Source organism: Ischnura elegans, chromosome 9, assembly GCF_921293095.1.
Source record: "Ischnura elegans chromosome 9, ioIscEleg1.1, whole genome shotgun sequence".
Lineage (NCBI taxonomy): Eukaryota > Metazoa > Arthropoda > Insecta > Odonata > Coenagrionidae > Ischnura > Ischnura elegans.
The window spans coordinates 62,067,211-62,093,714 of record NC_060254.1 but is presented as its reverse complement, the minus strand read 5'-3'; the positions used below and the strand labels follow the sequence as shown (position 1 = coordinate 62,093,714).

General features: G+C 37.3%; 1 non-coding gene across 1 annotated transcript; it reads left to right on the top strand.

Moving 5' to 3' along the window:
* The first annotated feature begins 16,287 nt into the window (after positions 1-16,287).
* LOC124166157 lies at positions 16,288-16,406 on the top strand. The gene has a single exon (XR_006866423.1). It is a non-coding gene; the product is annotated as a 5S ribosomal RNA (ribosomal RNA).
* The last annotated feature ends 10,098 nt before the right edge of the window (positions 16,407-26,504 follow it).

The following is a 26,504-nucleotide window of genomic DNA, read 5'->3' as shown; positions in this document are numbered from 1 at the left end:
ATTTTTAACTTCTAAAGTTAAGCATAGAAACTCTTGCAGCGTGTTTACTTTTCACAAAATATACCTGAAAACTACCGGCGACTTTCTCATAGAAAGAGTATGTACAATATTACTAAAATAAGGCCTTTACCCCTATCGGTAACTTAATAGTTTTAAGGGGCAGAGGAAAATCAAAATATTGTCTACGCCATAAGGATCCATAACTCGGGTTTGTTTGGTGGCTAGAGTGTTGGCTTCCCACCTGGCGGGCTCGGGTTCAAATCCCGGCGGTGGCAGAGAATTTTCAGAGACTGCCCGATCCCTGCTTGTATGTCGTGTGGAGAACATTTCAAGGACAACACTCTGTCTGTCGAATGGGACGTTAAGCCGTGGTCACCTTGGCGCCTTTCGTTAGGAGTAGGCTAATGCCGACGCCGGGTTTCTCTCCACCCTTCCTTACTTACTCCTTCCCTCCCGGCGCAAATGACCATAGCTGTCGGACGCCTCCAAATACCATACCAAACCAGGTTACCATAGTGCTTTTGAAATTTTAGTGTTTCTCTTAATATTTACGGTTTTAAGATATCCTTTTAACTTTTTAATTTAATGCGTTCTTAAAATTATTTCATGGATGGGGTTTGGGGTTTTTTTGCTCTCTGTATTTAAGTAATGTAAGAAAAATTTATGTAGCCGATGATTGATCATGGAAATATCAATATTAATCGTGTTATGGAATGTGAAAGTTAAAGCAAAAGAATATGGATATAAATATGTATGGTATAAAGATGGGAAGGTACTGGTTAAAAAAGATGAAAATTCAACGATTCTTAAAATCTCAACAATAGAGGAAATTGAAAAACATCTCTAATATAAATACCTAGATTATAAATAATACTGATTTATCCTTCTCAGAGGCTGTCAGAATAACAAATGAAAAAATATTTTTAAATCTTTAACTTATCTGGTTATTTTGTTTTGAAGGGTAATTACAAATTCAAAAGCTGTAATGGATTATTCCTATATCAAGAGTCCTTGTATTGAATTTGAAGCGCATGAAAATGTATTGGATGTCCCATGTAAGAAAACTACTGATGAGGAATTCACCATAGTTCATTTGAACATAAGGTCGATTAAAAAAAATTGGGATTCTTTCCTTGTTTTACTTGAAAAGCTATGTATAAAAAAAGAAGTTGCTGGGGTCATTTTAACAGAAGTGAACATCACAACTGATGAAACTTTCGTATACAAAATAAATGGTTTTAATGTCTACTCCTCACTAAGGGAAGGTAGAAGAGGTGGAGGTATTCTACTGTACATAAAACAAGATTTTAAGTTCACTGATGAAAACTTTAAGATGATAAATTCGGAATCAATTATAGGAACCCTAAATATAAAAGGTAAAACTATAAAAATAATGGCTATATATAGGCCTCCTGATCAAAATGTTTTGCATTTCCTACAGGAGCTAGAAAACATTGTCAATATGTCCAAAAACAAGAAGTCCATCATCATAGGTGACATAAACATAAACCTTAAAAATAAGCACTGTGCAAATACTGTAAAATATAAAGAACTTCTTTTGTCACATGGGTACCTGTCATTAATTAATGCATATACAAGGGAAGAGATCAAAGACGGTCATCTGGTTCAATCATGTATAGATCATATACATTTTAATGGACATTCTAACTTAGTTAACAGTTTTATGATAAGACATCGACTTTCAGATCACTACTTAATCGGTGTGTCCTTCATAGACCAAAAGAAAAAAACAAGTCTGGGTCAGTCAGCTGATTGTAAAAATTATAGACATAGGGAAATAGAATATATTGACAATAGAAGGGTGGACCTACAAATAAATGATTATAAATGGAGCACTGTAGTGGAGGAGAACAACCCAAATATTATGTTTGCAAAACTTAGTCTGATATTCAATGACATTTATGAAAAATCAAAGGTAACCTTCAAGCCTATAGGGCGAAGGAAAGAAAATAAATGGATGAATGAAACTATCTACAAATTAATATTAGAAAGAGATAAGGCCTTTAAAAAATGGAAAAATAGCCCCAGAAATAATTTTCTCAAAGAAAATTATAAAACCATAAGAAATAAAACTGTGAAACATATTAGGAAAGCAAAAATTGATCACTTGAATACAAAGGTATCAAATATACAAGATAATAGGACACTTTGGAATGAAATTAATAGAATGACAGGTAGGAATATTAGCAGATGTAATGATGATACAATATTTAGCCACTTAGCTAATGATTTTAATGAGCAAGAAATATGTAATAAGTTTTTGAAACAATTTTTAATAAGAAGTGAAGAGACTAAATGTACTTGTGGACAGAAATTTTATGATGACATTCATTTCCATAACTTATGTAGTATTTATTTACCGGAACCCACAGAAGATATCATTAAAAAATTATAAAAGAGCTTAAAAATAAGGGACCTGGTCAAGATAGAATCAGAATCAGAGATATCAAGGCAAACCCTATACTTCTTCCTATTATAACTACTCTTGTAAAAAGAAGCATTACCCAAGGTATAGTGCCTGATGGGCTAAAAATTGCATTGGTTAGACCTATTTATAAAGGTGGATCCTACAAAAATTTTGCGAATTACAGACCTATCTCCCTGCTACCAACTATCAATAAGATTATGGAGAAATACGTGGCACAGTATCTAACAAATTTCTTGAAAAAACATAAAATAATCTCAGACTACCAATATGGATTTGTGGAAGGTAGAGGAGCTAAAGATGCACTTGAAAATTTTGCCGACATAATAAATACCAACCTTGATAAGAATAATAAAGTAGTAGTCACATATGTGGATTATAAAAAAGCTTTTGACTCTGTCAATTTGCCCACATTGCTGCATATACTGCAGGATATTGGAATTAGAGGGTATATCCTGAAATGGTTTAGAAGCTATCTCCTGCAGAGGAGTATCAGGGTGAAATTTAAAAACTGTATTGGAAACCAAGGAAATGTAGAATATGGTGTACCTCAAGGTTCTATTTTAGGACCAATCCTTTTTACTGTGTATATTAATAGTATATTTAAATGTATTTTAAATTGTAATATTTTACTTTATGCTGATGATGTTGTATTGATATCTGCTCATAGAGATTTAAATACTGCCATTGCCTACTTGCAAAATGATGTAAATAACTTAACAAAATGGTCACATGACCATGACCTCTCCATCAACATGAAGAAGTCCAAAGTTATGTCCATAGCCAATAATGCAGCTAACGTTCAACAGATTCACATAACAATACATGATTATAAATGCCTGCATACTGAAATAACCAAGTCTGTGTGTAAATGCAACAAATTAGAACAAGTAACACAATATACGTATCTCGGTATCATAATAGATCAGACATTCAAATTTAGGGAACACTGTGAGAAGATATGTAGTAAATTACGAAAGGTTAGTTATCAAATGTATCATATTAGAGATTTTTTGCATATTAAAGTTAAAAAGATGTTGTATTTCGCAACTGCTGAATCAATATTAAGATATGGCGTTACTATTTGGGGTAAAACCTGTAGGGTACATAAATTAAAACTATACACAAAACCGGATCATCAAAGCGATTGCATACCACAAAAAAAATGATAATAATTTGTCAGCTAACTCAGACTCTCACGATACAAATAATTTCTATAAAACACTAAGAATACTACCACTCGAAAAACTTCTAACCTATATTTTAGTAATAGATAATTATTTTTCCAATAAATACAAAACACTGAAAGACAATTTTCATAAAATGGAAAAGAGGAATCTATACCAATATAAAATCCCCAAATGCTTCAATCAATACGGTGAAAACAAAATGGTGGTTAGTGTTCCTAAATTGTTTAACAAATTACCTAAAGAAATGCATGGTTTAACCACATATTCGGATGTCAAAAGTAAACTTTTAAATTATCTACTTGAGGACTTTAATTTTTAATTTTAAGACATAAGTTTTTTATCGTTTCTTTCATTGTTTTTCGATGTTTTTAACTTCTTGTAAATGAATTATGGAGAACCTGCTGATGAGCCTGTTTTGGCTCAGAAGGTCTCCTAATTGTAAAAATATTTTTTTATTCTTAAAATATTGTAATATCAGGGTTTTTCTCTTTTATCTTTTCTTGCCCAATAAGTCAGAATATGTGTTGGTTATATAGTGAAAAGCGTGTTAAGAATTTGTAAAGGGAATGTTTTTAATGTATTATATATTTTTTAATATTTGAGATATGTATTTTTGATGTATTGTAATGTGTTTATAAACAAATTTAAAAAATATGAAAAAGTAACACCTTACCGTTGAAATATTTATTTGTTCATTCTAATCGTATTTGGATTACACGATATACATAGAAATTGAACACGTCCGATAACACAATTTGGGTCATGTTTTCATTTCACAATTTGCGTTCTCTCCATTTACGATGACTGAGAGTAATTTAATGAGCGGAGATACATAAATGCTCTTCGCTTTGTGCCTTTGAAAGGTATCTTATACCTAGGCCCATTTGCTGCATTAATCAGTTTCGTGCTTGCATTGTTTTTGGGATCGTGTTGTTACCGTGGCTAGCGGCGCTCCGACATGGATTAATTACTCGAGATAGGGTCTAGCTGTAACGTTTGCCTTTTACGATAAGGATTTCATTATCGAACAGAAATGCTGGATTCACTGCATATCGAGTCATCAGCCGCATCGTGCATGCATAGTTGGTCAGCGTACGGCGAGTGTTGGAAACCCATTGCTCTCAGGACACGTTACATTTATAGCTCCTATCTATGAATGTTTTGTTTGACATTCTTCAAAATAGAGCGTTAATTTGAGACAGAGTTACCTTAATTAATTAAAAACTTATCCTTTTGAAATTTGCGCCTTAGTTTATTTTTAGGAAATATTTTTAGGTCTTACCCGTTTCTTTTTCTGTAGAAATCAATGCCATCGAAATGTAGTGCTGCAGAAGAATGATGAGATTCAAATGGATCGACCGACTTAGTAATGAGGAAGTCCGAAGAAGAGTAGGATATAAGAGAAGCCTCATGAAAACCTTAACAAGAAGACAGAACAAACTGATAGGCCATATCTTGGGACATGATGGCCTGATGAAGACAATCTTCGAAAGACAAGTAGATGGCAAGAACGGAAAAGGAAGAGCTTGAATAAAATATATATATAACAGATAAAGGAGGATGTGAAAGAGAAGAAATACGTAGGTGTGAAAATATAAACAGATAATAGAATTTACTGAAGAGCTGCCTCAAACCAATCTTAAGATAGTTGACCAGTGATGATGATGAGGAATTCCAAAATTGAGTTAGAATTTGAGAAAAAATTGAGTTTCCAAAATTATGGTGTCGGAGCTATCAAAATCTAAAAGATGTAACAATGGATTTACTTGAAGGCCACCGAAAGTTTTTTTTACTGGCTACAATGTTAGAATCAAATAGGACAGTGAGCTCTGCTGTTTATCATTATGAGGTAATACTGTATAAAACCATGGGTGTAGCTTCGGCACAGTGGCACAAAGGCTTTTTTTCAAAATTTCATTGTAATTTTTTTCAAATTAAGGGCAAAATCTCCTATGAAGTTTTAATACCCTGAATTTTATTTGAAATTTCATACGTAATTCATTATTTCGAGTATGTTTTCAAACTCGCGTGTTTGTTTCCTTGTCACCCATGACAAGGCACGACTGCTCTTTACTTCCGCCGTCCAGGGTGGTGAGTTATCATCCGCCGCGACGCGGATTCCTCTCGGCAAATGGCGGGGGTGTGAGTGGCACGGATACATGGAGTGAGAAAGCCCTCTCTTCCCTTATCCGGTGTCCTCAAGCTCACTCCATCGAGTTCCTTCTCTATGGCTCACTCCCCCTCACGGTAACTTCTTCGTTTTCACTCAGCGTCCCTGGTGGAGGCTTAACGCATCCTTTCCTCTTCCTCGTCCCCTTTCTTATCCACCCTCACCCTTGCTCTTGAGCCCCGTTAAGACGTAACTTAACTTCTACATCTACATTATACCCCGCAAGCCGCCTAAAAGGCGTGTGGCAGGGGATGTTAGGACACCAGCCGTTTACAGTTAAAAAAAATGAAGTGCTCTAACGAAGTTAGGACTAGCGTTTATTAAAGTCCTTTATGGTTCGGGGGAAAAACGAATTCCCATATCTATCCGTTCGGCAAAACATCTCTCTTAATTTATCGCTTCTATCGGACCTGGACGTTTCTATCGGACCTGGAACTTGTTATGTGCAAGAGCAGTCAACAAGTTCCCTAAAAGATCGTTAGCCTACCCGGCGAATACTATTGATAAAATCTTCTCAGGTTTCTCTCCCTAAGCCCCGTTAAGTCGTAACTTAACTTTTATATACAGGAGCAGTCAAAATGTTAACTAAAAGATCGTTAGCTCGATCGTCACCATGGCCGGCGTCGATAGCAACGGTTTGAAGTCCTCATCTGCCAAACAAGAGGTCCTGGATTCGAGTCCCGCTTGGGTAGACTACTCCTGTCCAGGGTATGGAATTTTGTGCTCATGTAATTGTTAACATGTTGAAAAACTCCTATGTAATAGGCCATTAGTGTTGATTTCGGTGGTATGATTATAATTATATCATTAAATGTTTTCATTCAGAGAAATATGCCTTCTTTGCTACTGATTAATTTAAAGAAAAATTTAGTTTTTTCTACTAATTATATTCCTCAGACGAGTTGCGCCATTTTAAGTTGTGGTGGACCAACAGACGCACTTCAGGAGTTTTCACTCTCACAGTTACGTCAAGTAAACTAAAGATACTTACTATTTATTTAGTAAGCACGACTTCTTTCTCCTGTGCCAGTGTAGACTTGAGACGTCAACACCTTGTTCGGTTAACCTAGTCTGAGATTCGCCTTTGAAGGCAATGGCTTAGTGCTGTAACTGGTAGCATACCCGACCGGCAATTGGGAAATACGGGTTCGAATTCCGGCTACGCCAAATGATTTTTTCAAGGCAAAATTCATCCTTGGTATAAATTAATTTGCATCCGTACACGTGTGCTTACGAAATTACTTTTTCCAAGTTCTTATGATCAATGCTTAACATTGTCGCATAGTGGGGCGAGTCTTCAGCCATCCACCCTCGTGGACCTCACTGGCGTATAAATATTTTTTTCTTCCACGCTCCCCTTTCTCCTTTCCTTTCGCCGCGACTCTCGTGGCCACAAATCATCCCTCAAGTCTCAACGTTCCCTTTCTCCCGTCCTCTTTCTCATTCCATGTCCCCTTACACCTTTTTCCCCCACTCGACTCTCCTTGTCATTTTTTATGCCTCAAACCCGTCCTCTTGCGTTTATCTTCCTCGCGCACCGGATCTTGCGAAGTTTTCCTCCGTCGCACGAGGGAAAAAAGGAGGAGGCGAAATAAAATTAAACTGCGATGCCGCGGTAGTTTACCTAAGGAGTGTGACTCTTTCTTTTCTCTCTCGCTGTCATCGTGAGTGAGTGTGTAAATCGCAGTAAACGGGGACGTTTGGTCTATTCTCTCACCCATTTTTTATCGTTGCAGTTTTCTTTTGTCGCGGATTCTCCAGTGTCTTTTTGTCTGTGGTGGCGGTCCGTGGCTTCTTCACCCCTGTGAACGTGCCCTTCACTCGAGTCCTGTCTTTCTGCCACTATCTAGTTTTAAATTGCTTCCTCATCTCTCTCTCTCTCTCTCTCTCTCTCTCTACATCCAAGGGGGCATTCGTTTCCTTCTTTCAGTGCCTCGACTTAGTAACTTCTTCGGACGCTATCTTTGTGGAATTGCTCTTCATTACTCTTCCTTTTTCTCTGGCTGCTTCATTTTCCATCCTTTATAGTGCTGGACCTTCATGATTCCATTTTATTCCGAATAAAGGTGGCCCATTAGTCCCCCCCCCCAACCGGTCGTACACTGTCGTTTTTCGTGACATATTACTTACGCTAACATATAAAACATTTCGGTTAATAAAGAGTGGAGAGAGAGAGAGATCCTTAACAATATTCACCCCTATCTCAATCATAAAATTTTGCCTTCTAGGAAGTTCTGGGGAATGAAACTCCTATTTATGGTACCGGCGTTTATGAGGATCAACCATAATGAGGATCAACCACCATTAACAAACAAGAAAAATGATGTTGGGTGATAAAAATGTATTGCAATACTCTAGTGATTAACACTACAACAATACTTTCATGATCATTTAAATATTTTCGATTAGACCCTGCGAAATATATTTGATGGGGAGAATCTTGACGTGGCTAATTTGCCTTTTACTCCTTACCTACATTCTCCGAATACGAAAGAAGCTTAATTTGAGAATTTTCGTAAATTCAAAAATTCTATAATCATAGAACGGTAATGCAATTTTAAAACATATAGGCCATGAATTTTCACGTTTGTGTTAGTGTTGACGAGGTTCTACGTTTACAAAAAGAATAATTAAATTCTTTTAAAATTACTAGATTTTATCCTTAGCTTTTAGCCATTAGCTTTATGTCATTATATCTATGCTAAGTATGCGCAATCAGCGATTCACTGATTTGAATATTCGTATTTCTGCGTTTGATTTTATTACATTTGTGTTTAATTATTTCAAATGTAGCATTGATACTAATGTAAATTAATTTGCATTTCAGAGGAGTAAGTGCCCAAGTTTGTGTTAAGGAAATGTTATTATTCGCTGGGAATCTGGTTTGTAAATTTGAATTCACTTATTAAAGTTACATACGTTCATTACTTGGCGGTGACCAGGGCTGGGCAGTATTTCAAATACAAGTATTTTAAAATACGTATTTGAAATACATTTGTATTTTGTGCTTGGTATTTCAAATACACGGCCTGAATGTATCTTGTATTTTGTATTTCAAATACAAATTTTTGGTATTTTACTTTTCTAAAATACAAAATACATTTGTAAAATACTTTTGAAGTAGCTTTGTAACACTATGCATTAAAACATTTACTGAAGTGGCATTGAGACTTAGCTCATCCCTAATAATTTGCAAAAGTTGTTTAATGCCTGGTATGGGTACGTTTTAGTGGCTGATGCTGAACTATACGTAAAATTTTGCTTGCATTTTGACGACTTGGAGCGTAATAATAGCAATGTGTTAATGATGGTATGTTTCACCAGCAATTTTCATTAAAAACATTTTATTTCATCAGGCTCTAGGGTAAGCTATTCGTGGCCTAGGGGCTACGCAATGTCTAATCCAGATTCAAAATGAAGAATTTTCTCAAAATTAATGAAATTATTTAGGACATTGCGGAAACTTCTACCTTGCAAGAAAAAAATCAATCCAAGGAAAGTATATGATTTTCAACCAAGGTTAATCAAAAACTTGACATCACCACCTGATGCTGTTGAATTTTGAGACTTTTTTGTGTTGAAGAATAAATGCTCTTCAGATGTAAAAATCCTGTCTAGAAAGTTATTTAAGATTAAAATCTTGGAATGTGGTACCTCTAGCTCACAACGACTATGTACAGGGTGTTTCAAAAAGGACTTTACAACTTTGAAAATTCATATAAATTTTATTAAACAAGGTACAGAGCTGGTTTTGGTGTTATTTTAAAGGAAAAAAACAAGTTTTTTTTTACCTTAAACTAAAGATGTTCTATGTGGCTTCCATTGGTTATTCTGCAGACATCCCATCGGTAGTCGATTTCTTCCCAGACTCTCACTAGCATTTCAGGTGTAACTTGCTCAGCAGCAGCGTAAATTCTTGCTCTAAGTTCAGCTAGAGTGGCTGGCAAAGGAGGTACATACACCATATCTTTTATGAAACCCCAGAAGAAAAAATCGAGTGGTGTCAGGTCTGGGGAACGGGGGGGGCCATGCAATTGGCGCATCAGGGCCAATCCATTGACCTGGGAAACGGTCATTTAGAAAATCCCGGACGTCAGTCAGATAGTGTGGTGGTGCGCCATCTCGCATAAAGAAAACATTTCGTTCCCGGTCATCCTCATCAATCTGTGGTATTAAAAATTGTTGCAACATTTCAGTTGTAAAGTCCTTTTTGAAACATCCTGTATTACGTCTTCAATTTGTCTCCAATCAAAATATAAATTTCGGAACTCAATAAATGAAATTTCTCGGAGTGGAAATTGGAAGTTGTCAGCTATTTCAATGACAAGAACAAATCGCTGTCGAGTTTACAAAATTATCCGAATATTAAGAAAATGTTCATCAGATTTAATGCAAGCCTATGCTCATCTTCACCAGTGGAAAGACTATTCTCACTTGCTGGGTTTATCCATTCCCCTGTGAGGGGATCTCTATCAGACAAACTTTTTGAAAAACTTGTATTCCTCAAGGGGAATAATTCATTCATAGAGAGCAACATTTGATAATTTTTATATTGAAAAATCTCAAATGTATATGTGTATGTTATAATTTTTATGTTTATTTATGTGTTAGAAGTTTTTAAAAGATGTCTTAGTTTCCTTACAAGTGTATTTTGTATTTTAAAAAGTATTTAAAATACTATTTTGTATTTTGTATTTCAAATACTGAAGTCCAAGGTATTTGGTATTTTGCATTTCAAATACATTTTGTGCAGTATTTTGTATTTTGTATTTCAAATACTCCTCGGCCTGTATTTTGCCCAGCCCTGGCGGTGACACAATACTCAATTTATTTCTTTGTTCGAGTAATTTTTATTCTGAGACAAATTTTTTCTAGATTTTCATGTGTCAGGTAAATTTGAAGCCTTTATTCTTAGATAATGGAAATGTCGTTGAACGTTTTTTAATCATTATTTCGCATTCCGAATGCTTAGGTATAGTGTAAACCGTGTAAAATTTCCCTTCGCAAAATATATTTCGTTTGGTTTAGTTGCGATTAAAAAAAATAATCATCAAAGTATTGTTTCTGTTTATATAACAAGAGCATTTCATTCAATTTTTATCACTCCTCGTCGTGATACTGGGGTATTCATGTGCGTGAAATTCGAAAATATATCGAATACTGCTTTTGCTTCCGGAGTTTGGATTTTTTTATTTTCGGTTTTAATTTTCGAGAAGTGAAAAAATATTGTGGACATAATTTAAAACGTAGAACCTTTTAGATAGTGATTTCTCACTCAGTTTCGTGTCATGCCTCCATCATCCTTTTTAATTTATTAATGATACCCTTTTAAGCTTAAATGTTTCTCATGTAAAGTCGTCGTCCTTTTTGATTTCTCGCGCCGTAGACTAACGCAATTTGCCACCCTCCGGATGTTTTCGCTCGGAGCTCGTAGGGCCGAGTCTGTGTTCGTTAATAGTCTCCATTAAAATCTCACAGTGAATTAACTCGACGTCGCGTTGATGCCAAAAATCCGAAAAGCGAGAAACTTCGGTAAATATTTCATGTGGCCGCAGCGAGTGCTAATGCCATATCTTGGTTATATTTACTCTCTGCGTTGATTTTCCTCTCTATACTTCCAAGCTGTTCATGGCCAGTACTTCCGCGCTAAACGCGAAAACGTTGTTCGCTCTCCCTCACCGCAAACTAAATCTGCCCTTTCGATTATCTTGTTAAAAGCCTTTTACCTCTCATTTCCATCTTGCTTTATTTCCTGTTCATCTCATCACTAGTACCCTTTATGAGGATTATTAAAGTCATCACTATGTCATCATCGTTACTACTAACATTAAAAATTTCTTGGTAAGATTTTGAAATCATAAATCGCTTAAAAAATAATTTAAGGCGCTAGAAGATAATGTGAAGGGTTAATCCTTTAGTCAAAGTATGCTATTGTTATTATGCCTTTTCACGCAGAGTCGTGCTGCTTCAAATTTATCGGTATTTAAAGGCTCGCTGCATTAATATTATTCCTGGTGAAAAAATATTTTAAAATATACGACCAGTATTCAATAGATTCCTTCATCGAAATTTGAACTAAGAGTACAGAATTTGTCTGAAAAAAGCGTTTTCGTTTTTCCTGTTTTTCAAACATTTGTAAGGCGATTACCATGAAAAAATTGTTAGCGGGGCCACGATAGGAGTACTTCAAGATCATTATAACTGCGTGTAATAGGTGTTTGGATACTATTCATGCCTAGAACATTAAGTTCGTAATGATCGCCTTAGATGATACCAATATATGGTGTGTAATTTAACTGCGTGGCCGTACGAATTTGTATCCCTAAAAGTCGGATATCGGACTGAATGCGTATTATTCCGGGCGATTTAAAATTGAAATATTTTGCATAGATGCAATTTATATTAATTTTTTAATATGCATTGATCAATTATCACCATCTTGCTGCTAGTGAGTGTTGGATTAAAAAAAAAATTTAGGCCTTATAGAACGATAGCGCAGCTGGCATTTGAATTCGTTACAAGGGGAGTAATATGCCTTGAGATCTAGTTTAACTCATGAACTGGAATTTCGAGCCGAACGTAAGAGGAGGTTAATAAAATGGGGCAGTAAGCTAGAAAAGTAGAGAGAACTGGGAGAGTTTTCGTTTGTAGCGATGAAAAGCGAAAAGAGTAAATTTTCTTCTACAGACATCTTGACGCTTGGATCCGTACATTTTTCATCACCCCACATCCACAGACCCAGAGGTATAAGGAATGAGATTCCGTAGGTTTAATGTGAACGTGGGAAAGGTCTTTCAAAAGATGAATGTATTAGGGGGGTAGACTTCTACCAGTTCATCCGGAGGCTGCTTCACCAAACCTTGAATCTGAAAGCTGCGTGGGAAACGAATTCTATCAGAGCTTAATGTTTTTAGAATAGCAACGCTTTAAATTCATGTGGGTAACTTTTTAAGATTAATATTAAATCAAAGTTTTGACCTTAGATAGAGGCTAGATAAAGGGGAAAGAAAGTTAACTATGGTTCGATTGGAGAGGAAATGGAATATTGAAAAAAAATATCGTTGAAGATGAAAATAATAAGGGAGGAGTTCAATCATTGGGTGATGCTGCACCATTATATCCACGTTTTTTTGTTGCTGAAGTATACTTGGATTTTAATATTATAGTGGGATATATTCGAGAAAGCACGGGAAGATTATAATAGTTCATTGTGGTGCTCGTAAATTTACTCTGAAACATCTGTATCGAGGAATGAATCTGCGCACTCGACATCTCTCATTGAGTATTCCGCATGGTTAAAAAGAACACCGTACACTGGAGGGCTCTCCGTCGAAAGGCAAATGAGTGAGCAGTTGTTTTGCGTTGGCCTTCCCGTGACAATTTGCATAACTTCTGCGCCACACGACCGCATGAAAATCGCAAGGCCAAGCGACGAGTTGTAAATGACCGGGGACGAAAATTTTTAAGAGTAGCGAACAAGGGATCGGATCATGGGTGTAGATTGCGAGAGAGGGAGTTGGAAGTTGCGCGGGCTTGTACTTTGAGGGAAGATGCAAATATGCTGTTAAGAAGAGGAATAAGAGTTGAGGGTCGGAGAGGGTAGCTAAGGGGCTAAGGGTGAAGCCATGTTGAGTGCTCCGTTGTGCATTAGCATATGCGAGCATAGGGATTCACGTGAGGGGAAGGCTGGGAGGACTTTACATCAGAAAATAATACATATCCATATTCCCAGTGTCGGGAGAGAATGTGCCGGTACCAGTATAAAAAATAGCGCGCATAAGTGAGCAGAAATCGGCTTGTTTTCGAGTCATATTTGAATAAGGAACTATATTCGTTTCAAAACATGAAGTATTTTTTTCCCAGTGAATTAATTGGCCTAAAAAGTCTCTTCGTGCGACCCCCACCGAATATGACAATACATATTTTAGATAATATACAACGACTCAAAACAGTGGAAATCCCTGGAAGATGTTGAGCGATAATCGTTTCGGTACTTCATCAAAATTACTATTTTCACTTAATTAGTTTTATTGGAGTCTTGATGCCGTATCAATTGCGATTTTCCCTATTCCTTTGATTCTTTTCTTTTGTGTTCAATACGCGCGAAAACGTAAGTGTATTATTGATTTTGTTCGCTTTTTTCCAGCCTAGTTATATGGTTATCTTCGATTTCTGTTCGCGTGTTAATCTTCTTATTTTTCAATGCTATATTTAATTTTTAAGAATTATTTTGTGCTCATCAGAAGTTGCAATATTATTGCTCAGTGTGTTCGGTGTGTTATTTTTGGCGCTCATCAGATCTGTACGTAATCGGTATCGTGGTTCGTCCTCTGATTTATCTTGTAATTTTATATTAGCTTTTACTATCCCTCTTTATTTGAATGTGAAATTTGTACTTCGAAATTGTTCAGTATCTGCAATGGGTTTAGGCTCTGTATTTTTCTCGGTTGTCATTACTTTGCCAAATTTGTCTTTAAAAAAATTACATTTTAGTACAATGCCTATTTCTACCATGTCCTGAATAATTTATCGCTGTGATACTAGAACCATTTTATGGTCTCAATGTGTTTAAAGTATTCTGTATCTTATAATATATGATTTTGTGTTATGCTGTTGAATGAATATGCCTAATAGAAATTTTATTTTTCTTCTAGGTAAGTTTTGGAAACAAGTTTTCTGGCTGATCCCTTTGATTATGCATCTGTTCGTGAGTATTCATATTTTAAGCTGTGACACACATCTCTTTGGCTGTAGCGAATTTGAGTATGCGAAGAGACGATCACTAATTTTAAGTCCCTGACGATATTTGGCTATTAATTTTCAATCGTGCCTTTAACATTAAAATTATGATCATTTATGTTTAATATTAAGTATTAAACTGATTCCTTAACTACATTCCTAACTTTTTTAATCTACTGGGGAAATATCTTTCTGGTCTATAAATGCCCGTACACGCGTTGAAATGCAGTATTCGGGAATTTGAAGTATAATTTAGAGATTACTATTCGACTTGAGTGGTAACCATGTTGAGGGAATGTCATCATATTGTTACACAACAAGCGAAGACTTGATTTCCTTTACAATTCAGGAAGAATTCGGCTGTATTAAATTTCAGAATTTCCTTAAACTCGGGTTTTTTCTTTTTGTGTCGGATATTGTGGGACCTTTCTGGCTTTCGATTTCAAATCATGTGTGGGGAAAAGGTTTTTATTATCTCCAGCTCAACTCCTTGTTATCTCCTTTTCCATTTTGCCTTTTCTTGGTTGGGGATGCGTGGTGGCTGAAGAATCAATTGGTGGGAGTTGTTCAATAGGTTCTTATATTCCTTGAACGATGAATATTGATATCTACAGTGTAAGGAATTAGTTCTGCAGAAGCACTCGCTGCATTCCATGTCACCACCCTAGTACTTAGTTACTCCTATATTTCATATCGCTGATCATTCCATTTCATCTGCGATTAATCTGTCAAATGACAGCATGGCCGGACATGGGATACATTGATTTTCAGCAGGAAGTAATATTTCTTTTCATCGCACCAGTTATCCATTTCTCTCCACGTCATCTTGCGATTTTACGAAATTCACCCATTTCTCGTGCAAGAGGAATATCTTCCATCGTTTTTCGCTCGCAAATGGGTGCAACAACTTCAGGTGACATCAGTAAGCGATTAACATTTGAAAACGATGGTTGCCATACCAACAAACACTCGGTAGCTAAGGATAACTATCTTGTTTCACACTACGATTTTTTATTCTTCCCCACAGCAAACTGCGACGAAGAAACAAGATCGATGAAATAAATTCACCACGATGACACCCACACAATACATTGTGAAAGTTTCGTCAACTTGACAACAATCAGGAACGTTACGAAACCGTCTGGTTCATGCTCGGTATATTTTTTTTACGACGAACTCATGCACCAAGTGTTGCGCGATTGGTATTGAATGAAGCGGCCACGATAGGAGTACTTCAGGAGCGTTCTTACTGTACCTAATAGGTTTTTGGATACTATTCATACCTAGAACCATAAGTTCACAATGATCTCCTGGGAAAATACCTACGTATACTAATAATTTAACTTCCTGGCCTCATGTATTGGGATCCCTGAAAGTTGGGTATCGCATTGAATCCTTTTTATTCCGAACGATTTTAAATTGAAATAATTTGCTTGGATGTAATGTAAGGATTGATATTGCTGTTAAGTGAGTGCTGGATATTTTAATAATTTGAATGTCATTTAAGTGAGTTGGTATTGAATGCCATCCATTACTTTAGACATTACCTTGTGTACAGAGACGCCAGTACACATCGGCGATTGCATGCAATTCATCAAAATATTCTTTATAGCCATTGCATATGAATTTGATGCTGTAACATTTTCTTCACGGTACGCGTTACGTGGAAAGAAAACGGGTGTTTGTCGAATGGCATGTTGCACTTAATGGCTATAATATTCCTACGAAGCAGAGGATACGTTGCCAACGGCCACTCCACGTTGAAAACACCGGTCCTCGTCCGATCACCGAAGTTAAGCAATGTCGGGCCCGGATAGTACTTGGATGGGTGACCACCTGGGAACATCGGGTGCTGTTGGTTTAATTTTTTTTATTTTCCATCTTCGTTCGAAAATGAAATACCAGTTTGGTAGCGAAACGATGTATGAAAAGGTATTTAAATAATTTTGTATGAAGAAAAACCGAATGTCATCTTTTAAGAAAAATTTGAGACTGCAATCTGTTAATGTCTCTGGAATGTAGGCAAATGTTTTGCTGTTCAAGTCATTTGTAATGCGAATGAATCTCTTCGACCTTCCATTCCATGGTTTTCCACTGGGATTCGCTGCAACAACTTAATGGGCGATTAAGAGCTGAAAACAATGTTAAAAAACCAAGAAAGACTCGCTTGCTATGTACGTTGCGTTACATTCGTGTAGAACGAACCATCTTTTATTCATCCTATCAGCACACTGCGACGAAGAAACTAAATCAATGGAAAAACCTTCTCTGTATTAGCACTCGACAAGACAAACATTGTCAAAATTTCGCCCCTAAAAGGCATCTTGACTACAATCGACGATGCTACGAAACTTTCTAATACGAAAAGACTACCAATCCAGTTAGTCTATAATTTTAAATCTAGGCTCGGGCTAATAAGTAAAACAACGTTAACAGATGTATGGAGTTGGGATCCATAATTTCCAACAACATATAAAGTGCCTCTTCAAGCAACTCTTCCATAAGTCTTTCCTCAATCTAGTTTTACTCGATACTTACCTTCTGTTTTCGTTTTTTATTCCTTCGTGATTTATTTTGCATGTAGATCAATCTATTTTGTATTCGATGATGCGGGTGCTGATATACCTGATATTATTGTAGCTTTTGAGGTGTAAAACCGATCCTGTTGTAGCAGCCGTCATTTCGCGTTTAAACTGTAGCTTTAGTTAATATATTAAGGCCTTTTATCAAAATTAATGGTGTTTTTTTTTACATTTACCGATTATGTAGCCTTAAAATTTAATTTCGTGCCAGTTAAACTCATTTTATCGAGTTGCGTTGAAGAATCATGTCTCCTTACCACGACCTTGACTCTTGAAGGATCTTATTGATAACTTCAATCGGAAAGGGTCGAAGATATCGAGAGGCATTGGCGAAAGAGGTTTGGTCCAGTGGCTGTAAATTCTCGTCGTCTCTCTTCCCTTCGTAGCGAGGGCTTCGATTCCCCAGAGAGGGGTCGTCCGGGGAGGGGTCAGCCGGAGATGGGGCGGAAGGTCTAGGGTCACTCTCACGAGTCTAAAAGATAGATGGATGCGCATGCATTGGAATTTTTTTTATAACGCGAGGGTATCTTCGGGCGAAAACCGATGAAGTAATCCTATCTCTCTTTCGTCTTCTATGACCTCCGTTTTCCTTCTCTCATCGCTATACTTTTGTTCTCCAGGTTTACTTATACTCTCAATTCCTATTCAAGGAGAGCTTTCAAGAACGGGTTACTATGGTGCGAATCGAATACCACTAATCCCCATCCACCGTACTTGTACCTTAATCAGGTCCTTCATATTAAATGGTAACGAATTATGGAATACCTTATATCGTGAAATACGAAGTTCCGTAAGTAGCCGAATATTTAGGCGGATACTCTTTAACTACCTGTTTATCAAACACAGTTCACGCTCTGATCTGGCCTTAGCATAATAATAAATGTAATTTAATGTTCGGTATATTTACACAAAACTATGTATCTGTGTTAGTTTATATATTTATATGAAATGAATGTAATTTAATTCACTTAGCAAAAGGCATATCGTTAAAAAAATTGTTTCTGTAATAGTTTATAAATTGTCTTGTTGATTAGCTTGTATCACTTTATCTTTTCTGGCTACGATTGCATTAATTTAAAAGAAATGGTCCGCTAAATAATGGTATATTTGCACGATACGGACAATTATTCAATTGTAAATTTATAGAATGCTCATATGAGGCTGAGTAGCCTCCAAGTAAGTGATGAATTTTTGTTCATTATTCTATGTTGGAATTTCGAAATATAATGTTTTCTCTCTTTCTCTCTCGGGCAACTGGAGCGTTAAGAATCAGACGGTTTGCGCATGGATCCCTTTGTTCGTCGTCAGCTTCCTTCTGTGATTTCCGGGAGGGAGCTGTTTGTGTTTTCAACTCTAATTCATGGTGTCAAAAGGATTTATAACATTGCGGCCAATCTTCTATTTCCCGAATATATGGTGTTCCGAGGAATGCATTTCCAGGGGTCTGGTTTATCGAGCGTCAGGTCGACTAACTTACCTGTGTTTACTCTCGGTGTTGACAGTTCGATCTAGTTCGTGAATTGCAATAAGTTGGTTTCTTATTCACTGAAGTCGCAAAAATACATAACAATGTATTTACGTATGACTTCACTTAACTCATCAGCGACTAAGATCAAGAGCATGACTTCCTTGCATTGAGAATTCAAATTAATTTCCTTGTAAAAAGTTCACGCATGTAAAAATGTACTTTAGGAATTCTTTGTTTTGAACGCAGTGGAAAGAAAGTTTTTTTTTCCTGGATCGTGAGCTTAATTTTTAGTGTTAACTCCATAACGCCGTTTCTTCAAACTGCATATGCCCTAAATTTAAACGCTCGATAATCGCAATACTACGTTGAATTAAATACCCTTTATGGCTCTATAAAATATTACTGGACGTTGGGTAATGGGTCAGTCTAATTTATGGAGAAATGTGAATAATATTTTGAAAATTTGTAGTTTTCAGCAGAATTCCTGTAATTTTAATGTTTATGTTGAAATTAAATTCCATGATGATGTAACCAGCTCTATTCGCGGATATTTTTTTGCATTAATTGTGTAGCTATTGCTCCGTCTGCATATGTTGAGAAAGATTCACTAAAGTTTCGCCAGATATCCTGCTGCCATCCTCTTTCTCTTGAGGATATCTGGCGAAATTGTTGTGAATCTTTGTCAATAACGCATACGGACGAAACCTGAAATTTTTGACTTCATCCATTCAACGCCGCGGAAACCTACGAACGGAAATTAAATAATTCATTATTTCGTCATTAACAAGCATAATCCTGGATAATTTTCAATTTAGCGGCAAAAAAAACCTTTTAACCGTATTGAAATGAAATTTATCATTCTTCATGATTCGTGGATCGGGACCTCTTTAGGCTTGATGCATATATGTACTTCGAATGACTCCTATCACTTTAATGCACGTTTTTATTTACGTTATCATTGTGTCATTTTCTGAAGTTCATTTGTTGTTTGTTTTGGTTGCTTTTCGATTCTTTAGTGTTTTGCGTTGAGTTTGCGTCTTGATGGCAGGGAGAAAAACAAAGGATTGTGATGCCAGAAGCCTATTGAGATGTAAAAGAATAAAGAAAAACCATAGTGTCAAGTGATATCGAAGTGCTTAAAATCGTTTTCATATATGAGGCTATCGAGATGCAATTCATCGCTCATCATTCTTCCTAATTTGTGGATCGGTGCCATTGAGGACTTAATACATTTGTACGGCTTCCTCTGACCTTCGATACAAAAACAGTTCTCCGTCAACTCTCCGAAGTTGCCCTGGCGTGAAGCATAGCGTCACACCGTCTTGCGGCCTCCCCTTCCCCTGAAAATCAAAGAAAATCGGCTCTTCGTCTTTCTCACGGCCCAGCGCCATGAGAACGGGGTTGACATTGAGATTTCGGGCGGTGTGGTTGACGCCCACCTCTTGAATCCCGACGGAGCCGGTTTTTGGGGAATAAGCCGTTCAGGTGTCGTTCCCTTCGGGCGGACGGGAAGGGGTCTCAGAAACTGGATCGGAATGTCGGTGAAGGGAGGGTTCGGAGGAGGCGTAGGTCTGGAGGGGAATGCAGCGTGCGTGGCTCAGATAAGAGTAGCTTCACGTGGGCAAATGGACAAAAATAATGGGGTCGGTCATTGGGACCCAAAAAACGTAATTCATTGAAAGGATTCGCTATGTGGATGGGGAAGATAAGTTTCGAGGAAAGAAAATATATTCCTCGTTCAGCCATTCTCTCATTATTTTAAAATTGAAAAAAAAAAGCGAAAGTTGCTGCCCATATTTTATGAATTGGTGACGCCATTAGGCATCTACTTACATACTGTTTCATGGATAAACTTTGTAAAGTTCACCATTTTTATATTGCAATTCAAGTAAGCATACAGATTACAAACACATTTTTCCAAGGTTATTATTCACGAATAAAATCGACGACGTCGAAAAACGACGACACGCACTGTTACTTCACAAATCTAATTAATTGAAATTGCAAATATAATTTTCCAGGAAGAGTACTCACGAAGAAAATTGGTGGCGACGGCAGGTACCTTACTTCACAAATTAAAATACACACATTGCGAACATCATTAATAAGCACTTACGGCGAAACAACAGGATGTACGACTCGTGCAACTGAACGCCACTATTTTCGTCACAGTACTCCCTTTTTTATTTGTTTCGCATCGTTAACCAGAAATGTTGTCCATTATCACGTTACTCTAATTGTTTCTTCATGTAGTTAAAGAGAATTGTTAGACCTTTCACTGAGGAAAGGAATCGTCTGCAAGTCTGTAAACAGCAATGAATCTCGCAAGGCGAGTTATCGGGACCGAAATATGGCTACGGAAAGATACTATATTTTACTGTTTTTAAGAAAAATCTTTTTTTAGCGTATAGTCAATTTCCCATTATCTATCTTCTGCGCATATGACCAATAATAACCCAACCTCTTCCCCTTGAGTGGAGAATGTGGATGGACTGATTCAATTAATAATGAAATGTAAAAATCTTTATAATTCCACTTAAATTTCACACCAAATGATGATGTGCCACGTCGAAACCTTGGTAATACAGTATTAAATCTATGTGGAATTATAAAGTTTTTTACATTTCACAGGAGGACGAGAGAAGATTGGAGGCATTCGAGATGTGGGAATGGAGATGGTGAAATGGACAGAGAGGAGGAGAAACGACGAAGTGCAGGACATGGTGGGTGAGGAGAGGCAACTTTTAAATGTGATATGGAGGATACAGAAGGTTTTGAGGGAGCGAGTACTTAGCGGGGAGGGGATGTTGAAAACGGTGTTAGAGGCCAGAATGTTAGGTAAACGAGGGAGGGGAAGGAAGAGAATACGATTTTAGATAGATTGAAAGGGAGTAGGCCTTACAATGTGTTGAAGAAGGCAGTGTTGGAAGGAAAGGGAGGCTACCAGATTACTTCTTTAGTACTCCATGGACACCATTCTTAATCGATTGAATACTTTGATAATAATATGTTATGTCTATTCCATTAAGTCACACTTAAGACGCCGAATTACTATTAATAATATTTATGAGTCTTTTTTTAATGACAGTTTCATTATGATGATAAAAATAGTTCATATATATGCTCATTATCTTTGGCATGACGTTATATCGCAGAAAGGGGAGTTTGTTCCTTTTTTACTGGCTGGCTCATTTTTTGGTGGAAACTCCGTGGTCAATGTTCTAAATAATTATACTCCTTATCTTCGGTATGGAATATATCGCCGAAAGGGGAGTTTCTTCCTTTTACTGACAGGCACGTTTGCGGTTTGCGTGGGAACTCTTTAGTTGATGTTCCTACGCTTAATGTGAATTGGTCATCAGGGTGTACGACAGAGTGTGGATAGATTTCGTTGGGATTAACCGTGGAAAGGTGGATGTCAGAGAGAGAGAGCTTTGCGGACGCTGTGCGCAAGTCTTCCTCCTGAACTGCTCCGTCAGTGCTCTCCGAGGATTCATGCATATGGAAATTCATTTTTCCCTCTTCCATCCGAAAAGGACCGACAGTCTTCCTCTCCCTAACATTTGGGCACAATTTATGCCTCAAGGGACAACCGAAGGTTCTCTTCGGATTGCTTCTCTCTCTCTCTCTCTCTATGTCGTTCGCGTGGTGCTGCCTTACGTTGGGGGCGGAGACGCGGAGCCCTTGCTCCAGCCCCCGTCCCTTTTCTGCCCCCCTGTCTCGCCTTTCCCACCCCCAAGGTCTTCCTTGCGCCTCTGACGAAAAATCTCCCGCAAGGCCATCCCTCATACCGCGGATATATTACGCGGGCATCGCATTTTACTTGTTTCATTTTTTCTCGCCTTCCGTCCGCTTCCACTCCGGGTGTCATATGCATTTCCTCCCCTTCCCCTAACCCTATGTTCTTCGTTCGTTCTCTGCCAGTGGTGTAGCGCTTACTCTTTCCGTTCCATTCTAGTCCCCACGTGTGAAACTCTCCCTTCCTCCTCTGGCTGTGCTCTCGATTTCGGTACGTTGTTTTGTTACTCTCTTTTTTCCTGTTCACGAAGCCAGCCCATATTGCGGATTGCACCGTCTAAAGGAAGACCAAGCAAAATTATCATGCTGGCCACCTTGGAAATGGATTGTAGCTCCATGGGTCGTATCTAAAATTATGTTAATTATTGCATAAATGAATGCACATATAATGCGGTATATCATACTTTTGTTTTTACATCTTTGATCATTTCAAAATAAATATATTTTATTCAAATGTGTTGAACCTGAAGCATACAAAGTCTTATGTCAATGATGACGATTCTGCTCATTTAGTAACGTAATTGAAGCAAAATTCAACCAAGTGTGTAGAGTTTATTACTTTTCTGTATATTCTAGGAGAATGCTAATGACTGTGATGATTATTGTTTTCTTCGATGTCGTTTAAATGGTGGACGATGAATTCGCATTTTCGGCAGCGTTCAGTCATGAGTAGATTCTATATTAATATCGTTTGATTCCTGGAGGTCAAAGTACAACTTATATTTAGCCCGCAAAAGTATTTCTTCCTTTATCAGACGAGAGAAAGTTGCGGTTACTATGCCTGTAGGCCATGAGGAGGAATCAGTGGGAGCCGGAAAAATATGCTTTTGACCTGCGTGGCCACCCCTGGAATAGTGCATAGCCGACTTCCTCATTCCGTCGCTCGACCCACAACTCGCCCCTGGAATCCTCAGTAAAATCACTGTCTTGAATCAAAATTAAGAATAAGAACATCTTCAAGGCGTTCAGGTTTTAGTATCCGGTAGATGTAAGCTGAAAGGTGAGCTTGTATCAGGAGGACTTTGTATGCTCATTCTACGTTCCCGAGCTCACCTTTTTTTTTTGTTCGATCTATAGTGCGTTAATTGTCGCTCTCTGGTTTGTCACTGGTACTTAAATTGTCTATCATTTTAAAATTGGAATTTAAAATTGAAAATTTAGCGAAAATTACCGGTATTTCTGCAATACATATTGTATTACTACTGCACGTTCGTAGATCATTATTTAGGTGACTAAACCTTAATGTAGGATTATTTTTACTCTTGATTTTCGAGTTTAAGGTTGATTTTGTCCATTGAAAACCAGCTCACCAATTGCTGGTGACTCGCAACTTATCAGGAAAACAATATATGAATTTGTATAGCCGTATTTAATCCAAATATACTCTTATTTTGCCTATGCTCCAGTGTTTGTAAATCTACGCCTCTCTGGTAGTTTATATAATAGAATATATCTTTATTATCTATAATCCTATTAATCTTGGAGCAAAGTACAATATGCAATGATTGGCTCACCAAAAAGCTACAATATGCAAAGCCCCAAAAAGGAAAATAAATAGAAATAGCTGTTGATACATAACAAAAGTAAATATAGCAGCAAGGAAATAAATATGTTTGTATTAAAAAAATAATTACAGGATAACAAATAAACAAGGATGTGGATTTGACAACATTCTTAATATTTAGGCTGTGATTTACTTTGCGCAGTAAGTTTAGTTTTGCTCTGCATTGAGTAGGACCATGTATCTATAATTTCATTTTTGAATGCATGATTGGGGCCCCTCTGTTGCAGTGGCTCTGTCACAGTGGTTCATAGAACGTGGGTGTGATTAAGTTTACTTCTGTGTATTCTGTAGCAGAGTGCCTTGCTGTGTGTGAGGAGTACTCATGTACTGCTTGCGTCGCCGAACAAGTCAGTTTAATGTCAACGATGAGAGAGCGAGATACATTGTTTCTTGCTCATTTCATGGGCTTTCCATTTGCATGGGGTTATTTGGTGTAATTTATATGGTGTTGACGGAACTATTTTTTTTCAGCAATTCATATTTCATATTTAATTTTTAATGTTATGTTTAGCATAGTCGTCGCTCACCCCTTACGCTCGAGCCAAGTAATGCGTTTTGACGATAACAAATCTTGCGCACCTACTACATGCAACCGTCTTATTTTGTCATTTGCGCTTGTGTCATGTTAATGCCTGTGATATATTATACTCCGCTGTCCTCGCCCCTTTGCCGGAAATGCTTTACAGCTGCTGTTGATGAGCCTCCTGGGAATACATTGTGAGTAGTGGATGCTTTTTTTCTGCTTTATGGCGGAAGGGTTCTTCTGTTGACGAGGGAGCGTGTTGCCCTCGCTTGGATGTGCATAACAGTCTTCGGTCGTGGCTGCTTAGACCCAAAGGATATGTGACAACAATAAAATGCTTTCGTCTATCACACTTCTGTTGCCGACGACGGTGATATAAAGGTAAATTTTCGTTAAGACTGTTTCTATGCGATGCAAAGACTGTCTTATGCATGTATACTTCAACCTTTGTGATCTTGAGGCGAATCTGATTCTGACTTTATGAATTCAGCTATTGGGTGAAAATGTTATTTTTTCCTCGATGAAGAATCGTGAGTTTTCCCAGCGAATGACTTATATTATTCGTCTCGGTTTTCCAACCGGTTTAGGATCGACTTGTTGTAGGACTTATTATTATTTTATTGGTAATCATTGTAAATTGGTACAGAGACGTAGTTATTTAAACTTGCGCGTTTAGCGTGGCAATAGCTTCGGGCTAGTGAAGTAATCCAGTATGCAATATACAAATTATGTAATTAGCTTTTTAATTATCTTAATATAATAAAGGTGTGATAGAGGTTAAAAATTGACAAGCAGATTGAGATAGATAAAGAATAATGGGGTCCTGTTAAACATTATCAGCGTTCAGGTCACCTGACGTCTCAAATTAGGTAAAGGCCCTGGGATGTACATTTTTCTTAACTCTATCTTTCAGTTTGCACATGTAGTGTGTAATATTTGAAGCCTATAATTGCCCAATGTCCATCGAACTTAACGATGACGATGTGATTTTATGGTCCTCGTTACTGCACATTCGTAGTGGGTCTCTTCCCTCAACCGATATGAGCCCTGCTCTTCAGCAATGATGATATGCTGTTATCGCGGCGCCCTTATAGGCTTGATGGTCACGCTTTGGTTTCCGCTATCTGGCATCCCTTACAAATGTGAGGCCTCAATCACTCACCGAACAGCTCCCCGAGCAATGATCCGATTCAAAGGACCTCTATATGGCAAACATAACACCATGATCGTCTCATCTGTAGGCCCCTACCTATCGACTGCCTCGTCGCTTCGATCTCCATAGGTGCCGTAATAATAGCTTGACAAAGTGCTTTACTAAAAACGGATTTATGCTTTACCTGTCATTTTTGTCTTTTTCTTTGAGAAGTCTACCTTTTTCCTAATATTGTTTTGCCGACTTTATTGTTTTAGTTTGAATTTACCTTGAATAAAATTATAATTTTGTGCATTGTGTTTGTATAAGTTCATATCTTATTACCTTGCTTCTTAGTGACTTGAATTTATCTAGGGCGAAATTTGAGTATTTTTATATTTCCCTGTCTTCCTAATGTGAGAGTATGGCATGAAAGCCAAACTTTGTTGGAAAGAGTGGTCGCCAATTTAAGATAAATTGCGGGTGACAAAGGGCTAACGTGAAGAAGTTTTCCAACCTAAATAGAACAATATGTTGACTGGAACGATCTTGCAGCAATGCTTTTCGAACCCAGGCTAAAAATATAAAAATATTTTAGAGTAGGTTGAAGGAGGTTGAATTAATCATTTAATTGTAGGGTGTTGTTAACCAGGGCAAATATCTATAATGCCCGTACCATGTTTATCTATGTTACCACCCGGCCAATTCCATACTTGTAACATTATTGATATAATAATAATAATAATAACAACATGAAAATCGCACACAAAGGAGCCCCCAGCCTAAATGTATGTATTTCATACGCCTAAGGCTGAGTGTAGGATGATCTGGATCATCACCTTTGTACCTTCGGGTTGAATTACTGTGTGTGTTAAGCCTTTTGTTCCTTCGC